Source organism: Dicentrarchus labrax, unplaced genomic scaffold, assembly GCF_905237075.1.
Source record: "Dicentrarchus labrax unplaced genomic scaffold, dlabrax2021, whole genome shotgun sequence".
NCBI classification, from domain to species: domain Eukaryota; kingdom Metazoa; phylum Chordata; class Actinopteri; family Moronidae; genus Dicentrarchus; species Dicentrarchus labrax.
The window spans coordinates 19,262,917-19,286,411 of NW_026136715.1; the positions used below are offsets into that span (position 1 = coordinate 19,262,917).

Sequence of the window (23,495 nt, forward strand, 5' to 3'; positions counted from 1 at the left end):
AGGCCAAAGCAATAACCTTCTGCCTGCTCCTGCTCATCCTCACCTGGATCATTTTTGCCACAGAGAACATGCTTTACAGTGGAAAGTACATCCAAACTTTAAACGCTCTGGCAGTACTCTCCAGTCTCTACTCCTTTCTGTTGTGGTATTTCCTCCCAAAATGTTACATCATCATTTTTCAATCACACAAAAACACACAGCAGTACTTCCAAGGCCTCATTCAGAATTATACCAAAACAATTAGCCAGTAGCAGCCTCGAGTGAATATCTATTACTGTATACAGAAGAACTGATGGTATACTAATATACTAATGAAATTATAATAATTTGGCTATTTAGAGTAGATGGTCAAAAAAGTACATAGTTTAAATATTGTCTCTGTTTCGATATAATCTAATGTTGCATGTTACATATATTTCTGATTGGTTATTTGGTTGTTTTACTGAGGGATATATTAATAAGCATCTTGAAATTAGCTATACTATATACAATAATACAAGAGACACTCATATTGTTGTTTCCAGGATGGTTGACATCCCTTAGTCCTACTCTGAGCTTCTGGCTTCAAAAGCTAAACAAACATACACTGCACGCTAACATGCTCACAATTACAATGCTTACATATTGATGCTAAGCAGTTATAATGTTTACTATCGTCACAGTTTTAGTCAGGGGATCGACAAAGTTATTACGATTCATTCCCTGGCACCATTAATATTTGTCCCACCAGGCCGACACTGCCATCCATAAAGCCAGATTTTTGGCCTTGCTAGCTTGGCTAAAAATCTGAGCAGCCATGACTTGTCAGTCTTTACTTCCAGTAGCTAGTAGCATAGCTCTAGGCATCCCAATGTTGGCCTGTTGGTCAATCTGGTCACACTTTTGTCCACACTGAAATAGCTCAAGAACTAGCTAGATGGATTTCCATGTTACCTTTTTGATGACGTAAATAAAGATGTATACTCAACAGACATAATGGAAATATGTTTTTAGGTGTAGCCCTGATTGTTTTCTAAATAACTTTGTACACATCATCCACACCCAAAGGAGTTATTTTTTTGAGGCTGCTTTAACAGTAATGTCACCATTTGAAGGCACCACCTCACTGTGAAACTGGCTACTGGCTACACTATTTTCAATGTACTTGTGTAACTTAACTTTGTGTATTGAGATTAAAGGGTGCAAGATGTCAGGGTTATTGTGCACATGTTGTACAGGTTCAGATTTTGTTTCTGTGCACAACTTTGTTCAAATATAAATTTAAGATTAACCTAGAGTACTAAATAAAGGCTACTTAGATCTACTGTACTGTTTCTGTATCTTTGTGGACACATGAAGTCTCATTTTTGGGAAATATAATATGATTACTTCTTATTTTAATGTCTTACTGCAATTTTCTGAAAGTTTATTGTTGGACTGTTTTAATATGTGTCTTGTCTTGAGCATGCTGTATACCTTTGAATGAAGTTATCCCAGAATCAAACCTCTGGGGCGCCTGGGTATCTGACCTGGCAGAGCATGTGTCCAGTGTACTAAGGCTAAGTCCTTAACGCAGTGGCCTTTCCAGCCCGTGGCTCTTTGCTGTATGTCATCTGCTTGCTCTCTTTCTCTCCCCCTTACCTGGCTATCTTCAGCTGTCACTGCCCCAATAAGGGCATAAAAAAGCCCGGAAAAATATAATAATAAACACACCTCATTTTACCAACTTTTCTACTTACCTTTACACCCATTCAATAAGGAAATGTGCACACTGTGTAGTGTTGCAGTGTGGGCCACCTATACGTTTATTTGACCATGTCAGCTAATTACCAATACCATGCTCTGAACCATGCAGTATAGACACTTCATAAGATAGGCATAAAACTGCCACCATAAGTTGGGTCTAGATAGATAGATATATAGACAGACACCCCCATGTCTGCAGTCTGCGTGTATATCAATCTGGTCTCTCTGTGCACTAATAATAATAATAATAATAACTAGAAAATTCCTAAAGAAATCTTGAGTGTGCCTGACTCTGGCCTGTGACTCTGGTCCATACATTATTGACACTGCCGAGTAGTTTACAGTATATGACCTCTACCATTGCTTAGGTATGTGATCACAGATCAAGCTTTCAACATGTGTGTGTTCATATGAGAGAACAAATAGACTGTTGTAGCAAATGTAGCATTGACAGTTTGCAATATTAGAAATATTTTGAAAATTCTGCCTAGCAACCAGCTATACTTTACTGCTAGCCTAATGCTTGGTGTATGTGAACCACAACACATTGACACTACTCAGTAATTTCATGTCATATTATTTATTTGAAAATGTTTAAATCGAGCCAAAACACAAAGAGCCAATTAGATTCGTCCCGTAACTGTCCTCCAATCAAAGTTATTAAATGTCAAATCAAGTCATGAAACACGAGAGCCACTTGTTGTTATGGTGATGACGTACGAAGGACAGAGTTGAGAGGGCAAAGAGGCAGGTCAGAGGGCAGAGAGGGTGCGTCTATATTTACCTATATTTTTCTGTTTATTGTATCCTCTCTCCTCTGTCCTTCACCATGACACACACATAATACACGGTTAATCAGCATTCTTACCTGTGTTTAATTTGGCGTACGCATAATCCACCAACCACCACATATTTTAATCATAAATCTTGTTTTTTCCATCTATTCCCACGATCTTCTCTCACTGAAATAGTGAGGCTGGTAACGAGTTGATGCGACAAAGTCGGCCAAAAAGTTTGTATTTATGTTTTATATTGATGCCTATTGCCTATTGAGAGTTGAGATATGATGAGTTTTTTTCCTTGTGTTTCTACAGTTATGTGCTTTTATGTAAATGCAAATAATTGTTAATATATGGTATTTCTTAAATGGAGCTTGGCATAATATTGTCCTGGGATTATGCAGGAAGCATCATGGTTTAATTCAAATTGCTAAAGTAACTAAAAAGGTAATAACCACAATGATGGGAATAATAACTATGTAGTAATAATAATAGTAACAATAATAATAATAATAATAACAATAATAAGCAATGGTATCAATAACACTGATAACAATAGTTATATTAATGAGTAAAACATAACTATTCTTAATGTGCAGTCATAGGCAGTGGCCACCAGACCCCCTGCCTGTTAACATACAATGAACGTTGTGACGTTGTAGGCTTTTATTTTGAAACACCACCCTCAACCTGATTTTCAAGTTAGGGTCCAGACCATTGGTCCAGACTCAATGTGTAGTTTGCTGTCCAGATGTTGAATGGGACCTTAGTTTGATTAATGTATTCTGCCCTACAAAGCAGAACTGCAGTAACTACACTAACAGTGAAACTGAGAAAAAAAGTTTTTTGACTGGCCATCCAAATGTGTTTTATGTAGAATACACACCCATAAATTTTTTGGCCTGGTTTGTGGCGATTTATCGGCAAACTGTTTGGCAAAACGCTTAAGAAAAGCCATAGCACTAATGTCCCGGCCGAGCCGCACGTTTTGATACCTTTTTTGTGTATGTGCAACCAAAACTGTGGGAGGAGTAGACCGAAAAACGATACGGAAGAATAATAAGTATGAGCAATAATAGTAGTGGGCTTTTCAGGCACACTAATAATACATTTTATTCATAAGCGCTTTTCTAAATACTCAAAGACACTTTACATAAAAACATAAAAGCAGCAAAACAACATCAGATAAATTTCATGTTTGTGTACCATATGAATTCAACCATCATAGTTGAAGAGAACATTACACACCAGCTGACATCAGTTTGTGTATAGCTCTAAACTTTTGGCTTTTGATAAAAATTTTATTAGGTGCATTCCATATTTAACTCTTTTTTGTTGTTTTTTCTTGGCAGAGAATGTCTTGGTATCTTGATTCTAAATCAGGAAGACATTTACCGTGTTGGTGCCATTGGTGTTGGAGGAAATGTTCATGTCCTCTCCCCTGTGTCATCTCTCCGTGGGACCACTTTCAGCACACAAGAGGCAGATTATTAGCACTAGAAAGAAGAGGAAATTAAATATTATTATTTAGCATCAATTATTTATAATTCCAAACACATGGTGTTACTTCTCTGCAATGGATGGCTCATAATTTCTAGCTGAGAACTCATTTATATTAACATCTGATCTCTTTAACAAAAGTGTAATCATTATTTTGTCTCAGTTTCCTATAAACAATTAACATAAAAAAAATATATTTTCTATTTCTATTATTTTAGTTTAAGCATACTGTCACTAATTTTTTGTACTCAGTTGTATCAGCACAGAAATGTGTTATGAGTGCATCCTAACTGTAAATGGGAAGGTGGCCATCAGATTGTCCAACTGTACTGCTCAGTTAAGCAGAGAAAGGGATGGAATATAAAATAAGGGTTAGGGGATACTTAAATTAGAATATGGTCACAAGACACTATTTGGAAGATAAGCATCAAGGACAAAAGTGGCCTTTGCCATACCATTGACTTTTTTAATTTCAATTTCAATTCATACTGCTCAACTTAAAAAAACAAAATGTCACACTACTAGCTACACTACTGATTAGTTAGTGATCTCTTGAGGGCAAACATTTCACAGCAGTGACTATTATACACCAACCTTACTGTAAAGTAGTTTAGTTTTTACTTTTTATTAACCACCATATAACATAACTCTCCCGCAGATGAGGACCCATCTCTTCCTACCAAGCAGAATGAGGGGTTCCGCCCTTTCATTAGCAGGTTGGATTCAAACTTTCGTGAGAGTCCAGCAATGGTCTGGGCATCTATTGCATTCATCCGCAGGGTGATTGCAAATGATCTCCTTTCAAATGAACTGTGTGGCCAAAGCTTAAGTCATGCAGAGCTCATTTGTAAGAGGATGTAGCATTTTAGCATAAACCAAAGATACCAGGTTGAATTAATCAATTTATTTGTATGTATTTGTTTGTGACCCTATGTGATCTAACAACATCATCTGTACTTCATCTTCAGTTCATCCCTTGATCCCATAGCTCATCTCTATAGCAAAACTTTCATTAAATTTTAAAATGAAAAGATAATCTGTGGTAGTTCTTTCCAGATAATTCATATGTGCACTTTAAAACCATTTGAGTTATTTCAGTTTAAATATATGAATGACCAAGTAGCCTTACAAGTGTGAAAAGAAGTTGAGGATGCTGTTGACCTATGGTTCCTCAATGTTACAAATGTTTAACTGAAGTTATGTTTACTTTTCTTGTCACATTCTGCAACTGCAATTTTTTTAAGTACTAGTATGGGTCCCTGTTTTGTTTGAATTGCCACATGCTCAAGAGCAGGGGCGGTCCTAGACCATTTGGTGCCCTAGGCGAGCTTTTCTGATAGCGCCCCATCCCCACGAGAAAATAACTCATTTCCAAAGAACTGCACATTTATTTAAACAATAATAATACAAACAATATAACAATATGTGCAAAAGAATAAACCTGTTCAATAATAAACATACAAAAAATAAACTTTTAAACATATTTTTAACAGGCAGGGTGAGGTTGGCAGGAAGAGCAGCATACTCTTGTTGTGTCTCTTCTGGTGGCTCTAGGTCCATAAACATAGAGGGAACACACAAGAGCAAATACATTGACTGGGTGAGACATGGCACAACATATTGTCATTTTCACGTAAGTCAATACATTTTTATCATCACAAACATTCCCTGACACATTAAACTCACCTGAGGAAACCAGAGCAGCTGAGGTGCATGGCTGTTCCTGGCTGATGATTCAGCTGCAGGTGGTCCCAAATATTTTAATAGTGAATCTAAAATGATATAACAAACAAGTGTATTATCAACATAGAGTAAATAATTTCCATTTTTCAAATGATATTATTATTCAGTTGCTAAGCATTTTAATTTTGACATTCTTTTAATATAAATTCACTTAGGATGTGTCTGAAATCACCCACTCATTCCCTACTCCCTAGTCAGTACATAGGGAGTCCAACATAGTGGACTATATAGGGAGTAGTGAGTGATTTCGGACACAGCCTTAGTCCCATATGCTCACAGTTCTATGTGCATACCTCTCTGCATAAACATAACTCTACCTGTATATATCATTTATTATTATTATGCTCAACTTTTTTGATACAATATTCCATCAGTATGTAACTTATACTTATCTCTGTGCATCAGTATATAACATATGCTCGTCTTTTGTACCTCTGTCTATAAAGTCCACATGTTGATATCCTCATCTGCATATGAGGCACTGACTCACTCAGCACTTTACTCTGGTTAGATGTAAAACTGTATTTCACGGTACTTGAACTTGACAGTAAAGTTAAAACTAATCCAAAACTGAATCTAATCTAATTTTGCTATATGGACAGTAATAATAGACTTTTCACATCCACAAAATTTTTTAATTTCATAGCACACAATGAGATGCAAAGTGCTATATACTGTAGCTAGCATCAACTTGTATAACGTTAGTGTTTTTCTCGAAATATAACCAGCCAGTCAATGTCAACCCAGGCAAGCAGTCTGAACCAGTCTTATGACAGTCTTATTATGACAATATTGGGCTGACTGCATGTTAATAACGACCAAACCTAGCCGAACGAAGCGGGACGTCACACACCCTCACTGCTACTTAACGTTAGCTTACTAGTAAGATGACATGATGCTACTGTTAGCTAGCATGATTATATCATGAATCCTCGGTGAATTTAATGAATATATAACCAAAATTACGTACCTTTCTTTTTTGCACGTTTCTCCTGCTCTTCTTTTCTGCACTTTCGAAAGTGCGCCCCAGATTGCTTTTGCCGTTTCATTTTCCATGGACTGTAGCTGTAACCATAGTAACTCGTCGACACACAGCTGAGCGACCGACTGCGCATCAGTGTGCGCGCTAGCATGTTGTGACGTTATTTCTTTTACTTAAGTTTAATTTATTTTGTATGTCAAACTATTGTTGTAGATACAGGGATGGCAAAAACTGTTGAAAAAATAAATAGACATTATCATTTTAATTATAATTTTTTTCCCGCCGCATATTTGGCGCCCCTCACTAGGTGGCGCCCTAGGCAAGCGCCTATGTCGCCTGTTGGAAGGACTGCCACTGCTCAAGAGTATGCAAACGTGCATGCCCAAGCAGGCAACGAGAATTCTAACTATTCTACTGATTGGTTGATGGCGGTAACACACAAAGAAGTATAGCTTAATCCAATTGGGTGTCATCTACATAGCAATTCAATTCAATTGCATTTTAGTCATGACCTTGACCAGGGCAGTCTCAGTGTTGTGTAGTCACAAAATTCTCTATGGTGTGACTGTAAGTCATAAAATAAATCAGGAGAGAGAATCTTTTCTAAAATCTTTGATAAAAAAGGTGGAGATGAGTCTAATGTTACCTAAAACAGCTTCTTTAAAAGGGGGTGAACAGTGGCTCTAGACGGAGAGCAGTTAATAATGGCTAAAATATCTTGACAAACCATCTAAAATACAGCTTTTAAAAAACACGTGGGCAGGTGGATGATTTTAAAAGTGCAACGGTGCATGTCCAGGTTAACAGAGAGATTTCACAGGTAATGTTGAAGGTTGGCAGGAGCCAAAATCAACTGCTGACTTTCCCAGTAAACCTTCTTAAAACTATTTGGCATTTCATGTTGACACCAGGGGCTGCTATGAAGATTATCCAGGATAACCAGATTTATTCATGATAGTTAAATATTGCTAAACTCTGTTTGTAGTCATCACAAAGAGTGTGTGCAGCATAGATGCTTTTTGCATACTGATTTGTGTAACCCTCTCCAATCATTTACAGATATGTATTTAGGACATCTCAAGTCATGCATTTCCAAGTGCATGGAAATGAACACTGGGGGTTAGCCGTTACGAGCATCACATTGCTTATTGAACGGCTAATCCAATTAGAGTTCACATCAATTTGGTAAATGGTAACCTACAACAATGAAATATTTTCTTGCTTTTCTGTGTCTACTTGAATATCTTTTACATGCCTTTACTCAAAACACTGTCCCAGCCTCAGAGTTTCAGCTGGAAGGAGATTATTTGATAGGTGGACTTTTTGATATTCATCATGTCAGTGCCCCTGTTTATCATGACAGACCAGAAGCCATCGACTGCACCAGGTGAGTTTCACAATAAATCTCAGTAAATACTTTCTCAAGTTGAAACTTATTACAAACTCTTAGTGTAACAGATTATTCCCTTTTTTACGTTTTAATAGCTTTACCCCAAAGGCAAGGTCAATAGCTAATTCTTAATAGCGCATTTCCCCCCCAACACAATCCAGTTAATTACATGATAATCAAAGTTGCTGTAAATTTTATCTGACCCCTGTCCTTGCTCCATGAAATCCCCTTTTGTAACATCCATATCTGTGTAGAGGTCTGAAGACTGATAATGCTAACTGAAATGTAATCCTACTCTCCTGTTGTCTTTTCTCTATTCTCAGTAAATCCTTAATTCTTTCACATTATCGGAGGTTTCAGCTGATGAGATTCACTGTAGAGGAAATCAATAACTCTACCAACCTACTCCCAAATGTGTCTCTCGGCTATGAAATATTTGACCACTGCTCAGATACACAGAGTTTCCCAGGTATTTTCAAACTTATCTCAGACAATGGCTTGATCCAACCTTGGGATGAACCACACAAGAATCTGTCCAAAGTGATAGCAGTGGTAGGCCCTTTTTCAAGCACTGACACCCTGACTCTGGCCCCACTTTTCATGATGGATCTCATTACTATGGTAAGTTTGACAAAAAATTTTCCCAGATATAAAATCTGTCAATTTATAGGACATGATATTTAAAACTTTTGAGTTGACTATAAAGAGTTCAGTCTAGACCTGCTCTATTTGAGAAGTGTCCTGAGATAACTTCTGTATGAATTGGCCCTATACAAATAAAATTGAATTGAATTGAATTGAACTTTTGATAATTCATTGTCACTGAAAATAATGTACATTTCTCAAACACTATTTTATCAGGTCAGTTACGGAGCTGCTGCCTCTGCCTTTTCAGAGAAAGTGAAATTCCCCTCTTTCCTGCGAACAGTACATTCAAATAAACAAGTCATAGATGTGATTGTTAACATCACACTGCACTTCAACTGGCGCTGGGTTGCTTTCCTTAACAGTGAGAATGATTATGGCAAAGATGGACGGGAATTGTTCATAAAGAGGATTAAGGACACTGAGATCTGCCTGGCCTACATCAAAGATCTCAATGTATATACGGATTACTACCAAATGTTCAAACAGATAGAGGCACATGAAATACACACTATTATTGTTTTTGCACCAAAAAGTACTGCTGAAGCTGTCATTGATTCCGCAATACAACTGAATATCACAAACAAGGTGTGGATAGCAGCGGACACCTGGTCCTTAAACAAGAGACTTCCCAAGGAGAAAGGAATCAAAAATATTGGAACTGTTCTTGGGGTGTCTCAGCCGGTAGTGACCATACCTGGTTTCAGTGATTTTATCTATTCGTCAAAAATCCAGAATCATTGTGAAAATGCAGAACCAGAGAGGTTTTGTAATCAGGTTTGCAACTGCAGTAACCTGAGTGCAGAAGATATCATTGCTGCAGACCCATCTTTCTCTTTTCCTGTTTATTCTGCTGTATACGCCATTGCTCATGCCTTACACAACACTTTGCAATGTGGATCTGGCAGATGTAATGGCAATATTACAGTGTACCCACATATGGTAAGTAAACAAATAATTTGATAATTCAGTTAATTTAACCATCTGAATTTTTCACATTTATGATTATGACAGTCTAACCTGTTAAGTTATTACTCAAAATACTAGTCTAACATATGTTTTGTCATGACATAAATACTGTATCATATCTAACTTTACATCCTCAATGTAAAATTAAAGCTGATACTTCCTGTCAAACATTGCATTGGCACTGAAATATCAGGAAAGACATTTCTGAAATAGGAATGGTCTACAATGTACAGTATCAAAGGGCCAAAAGGGGAGTATAACATAACAACTTCCCCCTCCTGATAAATATTTTATCTTTTATCTATTTAATCAGTATGAAATCAAAAGAAGTAAAGGTCATCTGGACTTTGTGTACCCACATCAGGTTCTAGCACAGCTGCAGAAGTCAAACTTTACACTTTTGAACTGGAGTGTGAAGTTTGATGAGAATGGTGACCCCAAGTTTGGATCCTATTCCATAGTTTTCTGGAACCACAGTGGTGATGCAGAGGAGGTCGGCTTTTATAATTTTCACCCATCAGTCCATTCTTTCATCAACAACACCAAAATTCAGTGGTACACAAAGGGAGAAGTAAGTTGTTTTTCATATTTATTATTAAATATATATAGATATATACTTAAAACAGTATGGTGATTAAAAATGCTGTATTTTGTTTCCTCCCCCTTGGTAATTGTATCCAGAGACACATGGTTTTGGTAATAGGAGTGACAGTGGCTAAACACATTATCAAAAAAATAAACATATTGCTCAGTGTCTAGGGTGTTCACGTTTTACATTGAGACATTTAAAAACTGCAAATACTGCAGTGACTTCTCCTATGGATTCCCTCCATCCTTTTATTTACATTTTTTGCTATATACTTGTCTTGTACAGATGCCAACTTCACTGTGTTCCCCAGAGTGTCCTGAAGGATATGCAAAAAAGCAAACTGGAATCCACAAATGCTGCTTCAATTGTCAAATCTGTCGGAATGGAACTTATGTCAACAGGACAGGTAAATTAATATACTTGAAAGGAAAACTAAAACAGTGGACTAAAAGCAGTGCTGTCATTCAGACACTGATGGTGTTCTCATTTTAGACTATTTTTAAGCCTTTAATATAAGAGGGTTTAACAATAATTTTGTGTTAATTGGACACGGCTATAGGCTTTCATTTCCATTCTGACAAATAAAATGACAACTAATCTCAAGCTTAATAAGTAAAAGATGAATAGGATTGGTTTTGCTAGTGTCTTCTGCATCACATGGACATGGGTTGTATTTGGTTGGTTATCACTATGAACAACAACATCTGTCTCTTTGTCATGTAAAACAGAAGATTCCCATATATCATCTTAGGATAATCAAGTATAAAACAATGAAAACTGGAACATTGCTTCCTCAGCTGTATGACCTTTTTTCAAAAGTTAACCCTAACTTTATTGACTATCTGTCCTCCTTTGTGTCAGTAGATACAATGGCACAGGTCTAACTCTCCTTCCTAAACTGATTTCTCTTTACCCAGATAGGATTTTTCAAAAGTTAACCCTAACTTTATTGACAAATTATCCCTCTTTCATGTACAACAGAGGATCCCTACAAGTGCATCAACTGTAAGGAGACAGAATGGTCTGCAGAAGGAAGTACATCATGCAGTCTGCGGGTGGTGGAGTACATCCCATTCACAGACAGTGGGGCTATAGTGATCATGGTCGGGGCCTGCACCTTGATGGGTCTCACACTAGCCATGTCCGTTCTCTTTGCCATCAACTACAACACCCCTGTTGTCAGATCTGCTGGGGGACCAATGTGCTTCCTAATTTTAGGTTGCCTCGGTCTGTGTAGTTTTAGTGTGTTCTTTTACTTTGGTAAACCAACAACTTCCTTTTGTATCTTAAGGTTCTTGCCATTTCTTTTGTTCTACACTGTTTGTCTGGCATGTTTTGTGGTTCGCTCTTTCCAAATTGTTTGCATTTTCAAAATAGCTGCCAAGTTCCCCAAGCTCCACAGTTGGTGGATGAAATATCATGGACAATGGCTGGTCATCACTGTGGCATTTCTTACTCAGGCACTCTTACTTCTTATTGCATATTCTTGTGTCCCACCCAAGCCCTACAATGAGACAGTTTGGTACCCAGACAAAATCATACTTGGTTGTGACATTAATTTTAAAGCAACTTCTACTTCTGTGGTTTTACTTTTATCTTTGTGCTCCCTTTGCTTTATTTTCTCCTACATGGGAAAAGACCTCCCAAAAAATTACAATGAGGCCAAAGCAATAACCTTCTGCCTGCTCCTGCTCATCCTCACCTGGATCATCTTTGCCACTGAGTGCTTGTTTTACCGTGGAAAGTACATCCTAACTCTCAATGCTCTGGCAATACTCTCCAGTCTCTACTCCTTTCTGTTGTGGTATTTCCTCCCAAAATGTTACATCATTATTTTCCAACCCCACAAAAACACACAGCAGTACTTCCAAGGCCTCATTCAGACTTATACCAAAACAATTAGCCAGTAGCAGCTTCCAGTATATGTGTTGCGTTAGACAGAGGAACTGGTGTGCCACAGGTAAATTGTAAGTTGTAAACAAATGTTTTATGCATATTGTATTGCAGTTTCTTTTTCAGGAGTAGTAGTCTTTATGTATATTGCTGATACCTTTAATCAATGATGAGGAATGTTGCCTTCCTCTGACTACTGTGATAGGATAAGTCCTTTTTTATGATATTGCTAATTTGGCCTCATTAAAGGAATACTTTTTTGGGGGAAATACGCTTATTTGTGTTCTTGGGGAGAGCTAGATAAAAGATTGACACCACTCATTTAAATATGAAGCTACAGCTTTTCTTTTTGTTTGTTGTACAACAGACAAACTATAACGTATTCATTAGTAAACTCTCATGTTGCTGGTTAGCAGCAGCTGTTCAGTCTTTATGGTAAGCTATCCATCTACTGGATTTAGCCTCATACTTAAACAGTGAGAGTAGTATGGCCTTCTCATCTAACTCACATTAACAAAGTGCATAAGCAATTCCCCAAATGTTGAGATGGAGTGGATATGGTTTACTTTCTAAATTAGCAACCAAATATCACAGATAAAGTTAGAGTTGTATGTTTTTTAATGCCAGACCTTTCTGGCCTTGCTTGACAAGTACCGAATCATCCACACTGTTCACATGAAAAATAAATTCTGTGTCAGAAATATACTGATACACAAAAAAAGAGCTGTTATGATAACCTGTTCCTTTGCACTTGAATAACTAAATCTAACTAAGATAACATGTGTTTGTTGTCATATGGACTGAAACATATACAACTGTAGGATGTAACATAGTACACTATACTTTCATACACATATGTATTAGGATGTGTGTTATGTAGCAGCCTCAGGACATTAAATGGAACGTCTTAGAGCCACAAGCGTCTCCCAGCAAAAAAGGACAGTGAAAAGGATCTATTGGTAGTCATATCCACATATTTCCATCCAGTTTCAATGACTTCAATTGTGAAAAAATATTCGGAAGTGAACTGGTTGAAGGGCAGTATCTTTCCAAAGCGCTGTCTGTTGGGTAAACAAACAACCTGTGCTTTCTGGTTACCACTCTTCACATTTATGTTTAAACTAAATATAAATACACCGATCTGCCATAACATTATGACCACGTTGGCACCCTAGTGGTCATAATGTTATGCAGCCCCATACGCAAAGAACTGTGTTGCACTGTGTGTTCTGACACCTTTCTATCAGAACCAGCAGACCACTTTTGATAGGTACTGACCACTGCAGACCGGGAACACCCCACAAGAGCTGCTCAAGTCCTCACACTGCCCATTTTTCTTGCTTCTAACTCATCAACTTTGAGGACAAAATGTTCACTTGCTACCTAATATATCCCACCCACTGACAGATAAATATATACATATGTATTGTAAATGAAATGAAATCAAATTAAATTTTAGATTTTTCATGGACATTATACAAAGAAAAGTGTATGTGGAAACAGGGCTGGCAGCCACACAGCCGACACACTCTCGGTGTGAATGCTGCCTGTGTGTCAGACACAGCCGTCATGCGCCGTAAACGCCACACGCTGCTCAGACAGCCTTTGTGTACAAGCTGTAACTGTCCTGTGTGTGTGTGTCTTTGGGGCAACTATCAGTGTGTGGGATCAAGGTAAAGATTGCAGTCTAGGGCTACTAATGCACAAATCTGAAAGACTGCGCCGAAATATAAAAATACTACGCAAAGGGTTAGTAAAAGCTAGCATAAACTTTGTGGGTGGCCCTCCTCTGATTAAAAGGCATTAACACTATTCTTTTACATAAATGTCATGAGGTAAAGTAGTCCCAAACGGTCAACTCTATTTCAGTATTGGCCTTGCAAGATTCAGGGTGATTTAAGAAAATAAATGGTGTAATGAATCATTCCCAACCCATGAAATGCAGATTGTCATAAATCTGGTAAGAATGTCAATATTAACACTAGTATTATGTGTTTCAACACAGTAAAGTCACACAATTTAGCTTAAAGCTCAAAAAACATGTTTCAGGATGGAGTACCTCTGAGAGCTTAAAATGATGGTGCATTGGTGATTGGAAATTAATTTGAGAAGAATGTCAGAAATGTTTAACATGGACAGACAGACAGACAAAGTCATAACATCTAAAAAACTAAAATGTCTCGGTACCAGCCACACTGTTGATTATAAAGTCATTAACCTCAAAGTGCAAATATATCACCTTACTGTCCATTAATATTTCTTATATACATAAACTATGAGTAAAGAAGAGTATGCAAACTTTTCAGACCAATGTGAGTTCCATAATAAATCATAAACTAATATTTCTATTGTACAATTTTGGTCCGTGGCAATGTAGCTTTTAACTACACATTATACTTATATTGATGTTTGTGAAAAATTTAAGATGAATTTGATTTGATTTGATCTGACTTAATTTGATATTTGGTCTTTATGCCAAGACATGGTTAAATCTAATAACTGATTCACAATTTTTTTCTAAACTGTATCTCAATCTGTCTCACTTGATGAAGGCCTATCCCTGCCAACAAGCAGAACAAGTAGTTCCGCCCTTCCACCACAAGGTTGCCTGTATTCAAATTCTGGTGAGAGTTCTGCCATTTATCACTTCCACCTGCCAAGTGATTGCAAATTTGTCTATTTCAAATTACCTGTGTGGTTCAATGTTCAGTCGTGCAGGCATCCTTTGTAAGAGGAGGTGGCTTTTTAGCCTAAACCAAAGATAGTGGGTGAATTAATTTAACTTGTGTGTATTTGCTTGTGACTATATCCTGTGTGATCTAACAACAGCTCAACAGCGTGTTTTAGTTCTTATAATAAAATAATGTATCATCAGACTGGAATTACCACCCCCAACTGTGTGCCTCTGCCAAGCAGGCAAGTAGCAGTTTACTGCCCATACTCATATAACATATGTAGGGAAGATTTGTAAGGAATTTAATCAAATGTATAAATGTGTATTTTTTGGGTTAATGGAAGTTAATACTATATTGATGATACATATATATGATTCCAGTGAATATACATTTTTGAACTGATTAATAAAGGATTATCATAGATGTTTTGCTAGTGACACTAGTGGCTGTTTTGGGCTCCAGTCAGCGTCCTGTTGCCTGTGCTCAGTAGAGGAGAGTGGGGTAAGTTGAGCCAAAGGGTAAGTTGAGCCACCCCCTGTTGCTAGGAAATGGTAAAAAACATTGATCATGTGACCAAATAATTAGGAGGAAGGCATCATTTCATGGAGTCTGTGAATGTAAGACCCACATGGGTAAAGTGGATTTAGTAGGGATACGGCTCAATTTACCCCGCTCCTATGCTCAATTTACCCCATACACGGGGTAACGAGACCACTTTTTTTGGACATGCTATATTATCACAACAGTTATGTTTACACTCATTATGTTTGTTTGAAGGGATGCACAACATCCTGAAATATATGCAGATATATTAGTTAGTGACAAAACTATGATTGCCTTGATGTAGTGATCCTAAATAAAATGGCTCATCTTACCCCACTTTCCCCTACACAGTCCTGGGCATTGGCCAAAAGTGGCATACACTAGAAGGAATGCTGGAAGATAAATTGCAATCACATTTAGAAAACTGTTAATATCCGCAATGTTCCTATATTTTATTTGGACCATTAACTTCATATTAGCTTGTTGTTTGCAAATTACCCTATCAGCGAACACCACGAAGCAACCAATGCCAGACCCACACCGTGCAGCCAAGCAACAGCCAGTCGGCCAACCCCAGCTTGGCTTAGGATAACATATCATGGAGCATGTCAGCTTGGGGAGAAGTTCTGTAAGCTGATGTTAATCAACTCACATATCCACACAATTGCTACAGCTAGCTAGCTAGCAATTCATCCACGTTAGCAATTCATCCACGTTAGCCAGATAAAAACCACAATGCACAATCACAATATATATCACAAGGTTTGCAGATATTTTAGCTTTGACTTTAAACTTTGTGTTGTCGTGGGTGCTGGCAGACTCCATTTATAAGCTAACATATTTATAACATCCGAGGGTCCCAGAGGATGAATTCCAACAACTTTAGTGTTCCCTCGACTTGTCCTCACCACCAGCACATTTGAATTTCTCCTACACATTGGTTTATGATTAAACACTGCCTTGCACTTTGTCTTGTTATTATCTGCACCATGATAACTGCGGGTTAAACTGTTTTAAACCATTACTGTGTCTAACTAAATTTACTCCTCAGTGAAGTGTCTAGAGAACATTTTTTCTTTCCTACTTTTTTTCCCTCTAAAATTAATGTTAGTCCTAGGACTAACCATGGATCATAAATAAAAGTATGCTAAATTGCCCACAGCAATCTGACTCCATGATAATTAAACATAGATCATTTTTTATGTATGTCATTGTTTTTGTCATTCTAATACTGTCACACAGTGAATTTAAAGATTAAGGTGAATTTGTCATTTAGGCTAAAGGAGGCAACTTCTATATGTTTAAAAGGATTACTGTATTAATTAACGGCTGAGGCAATAAACTTGCTTGCTCATGATGATTGTTAAACCCCCTGCATATACATCACAGGAAGAGGTTTTGCATACTTATTTGTAAATTCTCCTCCAAGCATTTAAATGTACGCATTCCCTTTTCATGTGCATGGACAAGATCCCTTTCTCCTAACTTACTTAAGTCAGAGGCAAATCCTATTAGAGTGCACATGAGATTGGTAAATGGTAACAATATAAATGGAACATTTATAAACTTCTCTTTGTTTACTGGGACTTTTTCTACATGCCTTGGCCCAATAGACTGTAAAATGAAATATTTTCTTGCTTTTCTGTGTCTACTTGAATATCTTTTACATGCCTTTACTCAAAACACTGTCCCAGCCTCAGAGTTTCAGCTGGAAGGAGATTATTTGATAGGTGGACTTTTTGATATTCATCATGTCAGTGCATCTGTTTATCATGACAGACCAGAAGCCATCGACTGCACCAGGTGAGTCTTACAGCAAATCTTGTGAGGTTGAAATTAATACAGCTAGTGTAGCATATATATATTGTACATTCAAAATCTTTGCCAAACATGTGACCTATAGCTATAGCTAAGTAGCACATGTTCCCCATAACTTAATCCAGTTAATTGCTATATTATCAAAGTTGCTGTATGATGTTAAATTATCTGTACAAGGGTCCAAAGAATTATGCTATTTAAACCTTCATTAACAGTAATTATTCAAAGCACTGAGGCAAACCCTCCATATAAGAAGTTTTGAAGCTACAATTCTAATTCTGAGAGTAAATCATTCTCTCCTGTTGTCCTTTCTCTGTCTTCAGTCAACCATTTCTTCTCCCAAATTATCGGAGGTTTCAGCTGATGAGATTCTCTGTAGAGGAAATCAATAACTCTACCAACCTACTCCCAAATGTGTCTCTTGGCTATGAAATATTTGACCACTGCTCAGATACACAGAGTTTCCCAGGTATTTTCAAACTTATCTCAGACAATGGCTTGATCCAACCTTGGGATGAACCTCAAAAAAATCTGTCCAAAGTGTCCAAAGTAATAGCAGTGGTCGGTCCTTTTACAAGCACTCAGGGCCTGACTGTGGCGCCATTGTTCATGGTGGATCTGATTCCTATGGTAAATTTTGCTCATTTTTAAATAGAATTATTTTTTTTTATTCAATGTAAATTGTTTTATCTTTACATTACATTTAACAATGTATTGTCACTGAAAATGACTAATTTCTCCATTACTCTATTGACAGGTCAGTTATGGATCTTCTAGCTCTGTCTTTTCAAAAAAATTTAATTTCCCCTCTTTCTTACGAACAGTGCATCCCAATAAAGACACCATAGAAGTGATTGTAAACATTCTGCAGCAGTTCAACTGGCGCTGGGTCGCTTTCCTCAACAGTTATAATGATTTTGGCATTGATGGACGGGAATTGTTCATAAAGAGGATCGAGGATACAGAGATTTGCCTGGCGTACACTAAAGATATCAACATAAATACAAATTACCACCAAGTATTCAAGCAGATAGAGGCACAGAAAATACACACCATTATTGTTTTTGCAGCAAAAAGTACTGCTGAAGCTGTCATTGATTCCGCAATACAACTGAATATCACAAATAAGGTGTGGATAGCAGATGACGGATGGTCCTTAAACACAAGGCTCCCCAAGGAGAAAGGAATCAAAAGTATTGGAACTGTTCTTGGGGTGTCTCAGCCGGTAGTGACCATACCTGGTTTCAGTGATTTTATCTATTCTTCAAAAAGCCAGAATCATTGTGAAAATGCAGAACAAGAGAGGTTTTGTAATCAGGTTTGCAACTGCAGTAACCTGAGTGCAGAAGATATCATTGCTGCAGACCCATCTTTCTCTTTTCCTGTTTATTCTGCTGTATATGCCATCGCTCATGCCTTACACAACACTTTGCAATGTGGATCTGGCAGATGTAATGACAATATTACAGTGTACCCACATATGGTAAGTATAAAAATAATTTAGTTTTCATTTAGTTTTGATTGTTTTAACTTAAAGAGCCTTTTGGAAGGTAACATATTTTATTAGCAATGTTATCATAATAGATGTAAACATAACCTTTGAAGCAGATGTTTACCTTCATTCAAGTAAAACAAAATAGTCAATGCATCGACACACTCTATTGATAACCCCCAATAAACTGAATTAAAACAATCTTTTCAATCTCACATAAGCAGGCTTATCAATGTCATCAAGGTGATACTCGATTTAATTAAATGTACGGAGAGCTGTCAGCACAGTGTGCTAACCTGTGCACACTTTCTACTCTGCTTACATTTCAAACATTGCCTTGTAGTTACATTGCAGTTATTCCCTTACGCAAGAATGTTTTTAAAAACCTATTTAATAAACACCTCATGAGTTCACTGTGAACAAATGCAAGTAATCTAAACTTTGTGTACCCACATCAGGTTCTAGCACATCTGATGAAGTCAAACTTTACACTTCTAAACCGGAGTATTGAGTTTGATGAGAATGGTGACCCCAAGTTTGGATCCTATTCCATAGTTTTCTGGAACCACAGTGGTGATGCAGAGGAGGTCGGCTTTTATAATTTTCACCCATCGTTCCATTTGTACATCAACAACAGCAAAATTCAGTGGTACACAACAGGAGAAGTACGTTGTTGTACTTAATAATATATGTAATAATATGTACAATATAATATATCAACAGTTTATACAGTATATTTTGATTCAAATATTAATATTTGTTTTTGTTTGAGTGCATGTGTACAAAGTTTGTTTAGTAACAAAATTTAGGAAAATCAACTTATGATGGTTGTTCATGGTGCCAGGGACACCTAAATAAACAGCAGATATTTTTAACAGTATTCTTTTTGCTTAACTTACATTTTATTTGTTGTCAATGCTTGTCTTGTACAGGTGCCAACTTCACTGTGTTCCCCAGAGTGTCCTAAAGGAAATACAAAAAAGCTAAATGGAATCCACAAATGCTGCTTCAATTGTCAAATCTGTCCGAATGGAACTTATGTCAACAGTACAGGTAAATTATTACAGTTTACATGAGATGATTCAAATTAATTGCAGTGCCATCATTCTTTACTTGATGGGAGATGACTCCATACTTGCTAAATGTTTTCCATGGCTGAGCGAGATAAAATGGACAGAACTATAAGCTTCCATTTCCACTCTGATGACTAAACATGCCAATGAATGACTGAACAGTACAACCAACCAAAAGTGTAACACTACTTCCTCAGCTGTATGAAAAAATATAACATTAACTTTATTGACAAATTATTTCTCTCTCATGTACAACAGAGGATCCCTACAAGTGCATCAACTGTAAGGAGACAGAATGGTCTGCAGAAGGAAGTACATCATGCAGTCTGCGGGTGGTGGAGTACATCCCATTCACACACAGTGGGGCTATAGTGATCATGGTCGGGGCCTGCACCTTGATGGGTCTCACACTAGCCATGTCCGTTCTCTTTGCCATCAACTACAACACCCCTGTTGTCAGATCTGCTGGGGGACCAATGTGCTTCCTAATTTTAGGTTGCCTCAGTCTGTGTAGTCTTAGTGTGTTCTTTTACTTTGGTAAACCAACAACTTCCTTTTGTATCTTAAGGTTCTTGCCATTTCTTTTGTTCTACACTGTTTGTCTGGCATGTTTTGTGGTTCGCTCTTTCCAAATTGTTTGCATTTTCAAAATAGCTGCCAAGTTCCCCAAGCTCCACAGTTGGTGGATGAAATATCATGGACAATGGCTGGTCATCACTGTGGCATTTCTTACTCAGGCACTCTTACTTCTTATTGGCTATTCTTGTGTCCCACCCAAGCCCTACAATGAGACAGTTTTGTACCCAAACAAAATCATACTTGGTTGTGACATTAATTTTAAAGCAACTTCTACTTCTGTGGTTTTACTTTTATCTTTGTGCTCCCTTTGCTTTATTTTCTCCTACATGGGAAAAGACCTCCCAAAAAATTACAATGAGGCCAAAGCAATAACCTTCTGCCTGCTTCTGCTCATCCTCACCTGGATCATCTTTGCCACTGAGTACTTGTTTTACCGTGGAAAGTACATCCTAACTCTCAATGCTCTGGCAATACTCTCCAGTCTCTACTCCTTTCTGTTGTGGTATTTCCTCCCAAAATGTTATATTATCATTTTTCAACCCCAAAACAACACGCAGCAGTACTTCCAAGGCCTCATTCAGACTTATACCAAAACAATTAGCCAGTAGCAGTCTCCAGTATATGTGTTTCTACAGACAGAGGAACTGATGTGTATGCGGCCTTCTGAATATTTTCAGTGCAATTCTAGTAATCTGGCTTTTGGAGTAGATAGTAAACACAGTAATACGCAGTTCTTTGTCAAATCTTTGTTTCTTTTTCTTCCTATAGTCGCAAATCAATATAATCTAAAAAGCATGAGCATAAAGCATGTTTCTGATTGTTGTTTGTTGTGTTTTTGAGGTATAGATCAATAAGCAATAAGTCTTCAAATGAGAGATAAAAATTTGCCTTGCTGATTGTAATGTCATTTGTAGGGATACTGCTTAATTGTACAGGTCTCATTAAGGAGGGAGTGTATACTAACTGTAATGGTAATTCCATTACACAGCATTCTTAACACTAAAACTTTCTGGCATTGCTTGACTATTGAATCATCCACACTGTAGACATGAAAAATTGAATAACCAAATTGAAGAGAGTATCTGCTTGTAATGTTTACATGTGTATTAAAATGTAACTGTAAGACTGAATAAGATCCTGTGTACACTGGACATGTAAAAATCTTATTAGGTTATGCGTAGTTAACAACCTCACAACATTAAATTATAAATCACATCAAGATGATTTTATTAAGTTCTTGTACAAATCTAGATATCAATTAATATATCACGTGAGGTCATATAATAGTACGAGTGAATCAATAAAAACATGAAATGGGACGTGTGTTTTTTTCTTTTCCACTGTTGCTGTAACACTGATCTAGCCACATGATGGCACCACTTCATTGTACTGTGTACATACTGTCTACAGGTTAGAACATAGGCACACCTAATACATACTTGCATGCATATATTTAAGTTTCCTCAAGTGTGAATACTTAAGCCTGAGAGTAACATATATATTATCTCCATATAAATTCAACAATTAATAAATATCAAACTCATACCTTGGAGTATAAATGATGGTTACTATGCCCTGGTGTATTCTAGCATTTTCCTACAGTGTGTAAGTCTCCATTGTCAAAATAAAGTGATGACAAACTTAATTAATGCCTAAATGCAAATGTATGAGTTTAGAGTTTACTGGCTGTTTCCACATGGTGTTTTAATGAATAAAAGAAAATGTGTCGTCTTAAGTATGTAACTTAAGATTGACTGGTGGAGAGGGAACCAGAGCAGGAGGTAGAACAGAACCAACTATAGTAGATATACTTTGGCACACCTGTACGCACAGCACTAGGTCTGGAACCAGACCCTGTACTTTTCTTTTCCGGATTTGCCCAGGGTTAAAGGCACCAGGCGGGTGTGCGGGGTCTGTGCTAGTTATGGATTGGCCATAACAAATTCCATGTTTGAGCATCCAGTAGGTTAATTCATAAGTGTACCAGAACAACATAGCCCAAAGATCGATGATCAACTTTGTGGTTGTTTTCATCAAATGGATCAAGTGGCGCAGGAGACTGCTGCACAGACCTGGTTAACCCAAATGTGTAGTGAAGGTGAACTGGGAATGTCTGGGGGTGGCCCCTGTCCGTGAGGTCTTTAACTCCCACCTGGCTGTGGTGGTGGCTGAAGCAAAAACTTGAATGTGGGAGGAGTTCAAGGAAGGCCATGGTAAAGTACTGTCGATTGGCCTCAAGGAAGTTCTGGAAAAGGACTTAGGAAGACTGGAGATATTGTCAAGCAACAGAGAGCAATGCTGAACCCAGCCAACACGTCTGCTGTGGAGGAGGCAGAGTTGGAGGACTTGGGAGGAGCCTTATCCCTATTCCTGGCAGAGGTCTCTGAGGTAGTTAAATGCTGTTCAGCAGCAAGGTGCCCAGTGTGGATGAGATTCGCCCTGAGATGTTCATGGTCATGGGAATTTGTCCATCTAGTCTACATCTGTTTTGTGGGCTTAAGCTCACAGGGTGTCTCGTGAGGGTCCCTGCAGGATTATTTGGTACCTGGGCCATCGCTTCAAGCTTTGAGGTCCTTATATAACCAGAGAGAGTGAAAGCTCTGTCTTGTCACCAATTCTCAAGGTGCTGCCAGGTAGAGGAAAGTGTCTAGATTGGGGGCCTCAGAATCCTGGTGGTCATAGTATTATGCAGCCCCACATGCAACAATCTGTGATGCACTGTGTGTTCTGACACCTTTCTATCAGAACCAGCATTACCTTTTTCAGCAGTTTTCTACAGTAGCTCGTCTGTTGGACCACATGGCCCAGCCTTCACTCCCCACGTGCATCAATGAGCCTTGGCTGCCCATGACCCTGTCTCCAGTTCACCGCTTGTCCTTTCTTTGACCACTTTTGATAGGTACTGACCGCTGCAGACCGGGACACCCCACAAGAGTTGCAGTTTTGGAGATGCTCTGACCCAGTCGTCTAGCTATCACAATTTGGCCCTTTGCTCAAATCCTCACGCTGCCCATTTTTCCTGCTTCTAACACATCAACTTGACGACAAAATGGTGCCACGATAACCAGATAATAATAAGTGTTATTCACTTCACCTGTCA

General features: G+C 37.8%; 2 pseudogenes; both read left to right on the top strand.

The window, feature by feature from the left end:
- The first annotated feature begins 7,934 nt into the window (after positions 1–7,934).
- On the top strand, positions 7,935–11,835 carry LOC127377253 (taste receptor type 1 member 1-like; annotated as a pseudogene).
- A 5,264-nt stretch (positions 11,836–17,099) lies between these two features.
- LOC127377680 (taste receptor type 1 member 1-like) lies at positions 17,100–20,685 on the top strand (annotated as a pseudogene).
- Positions 20,686–23,495: the final 2,810 nt, after the last annotated feature.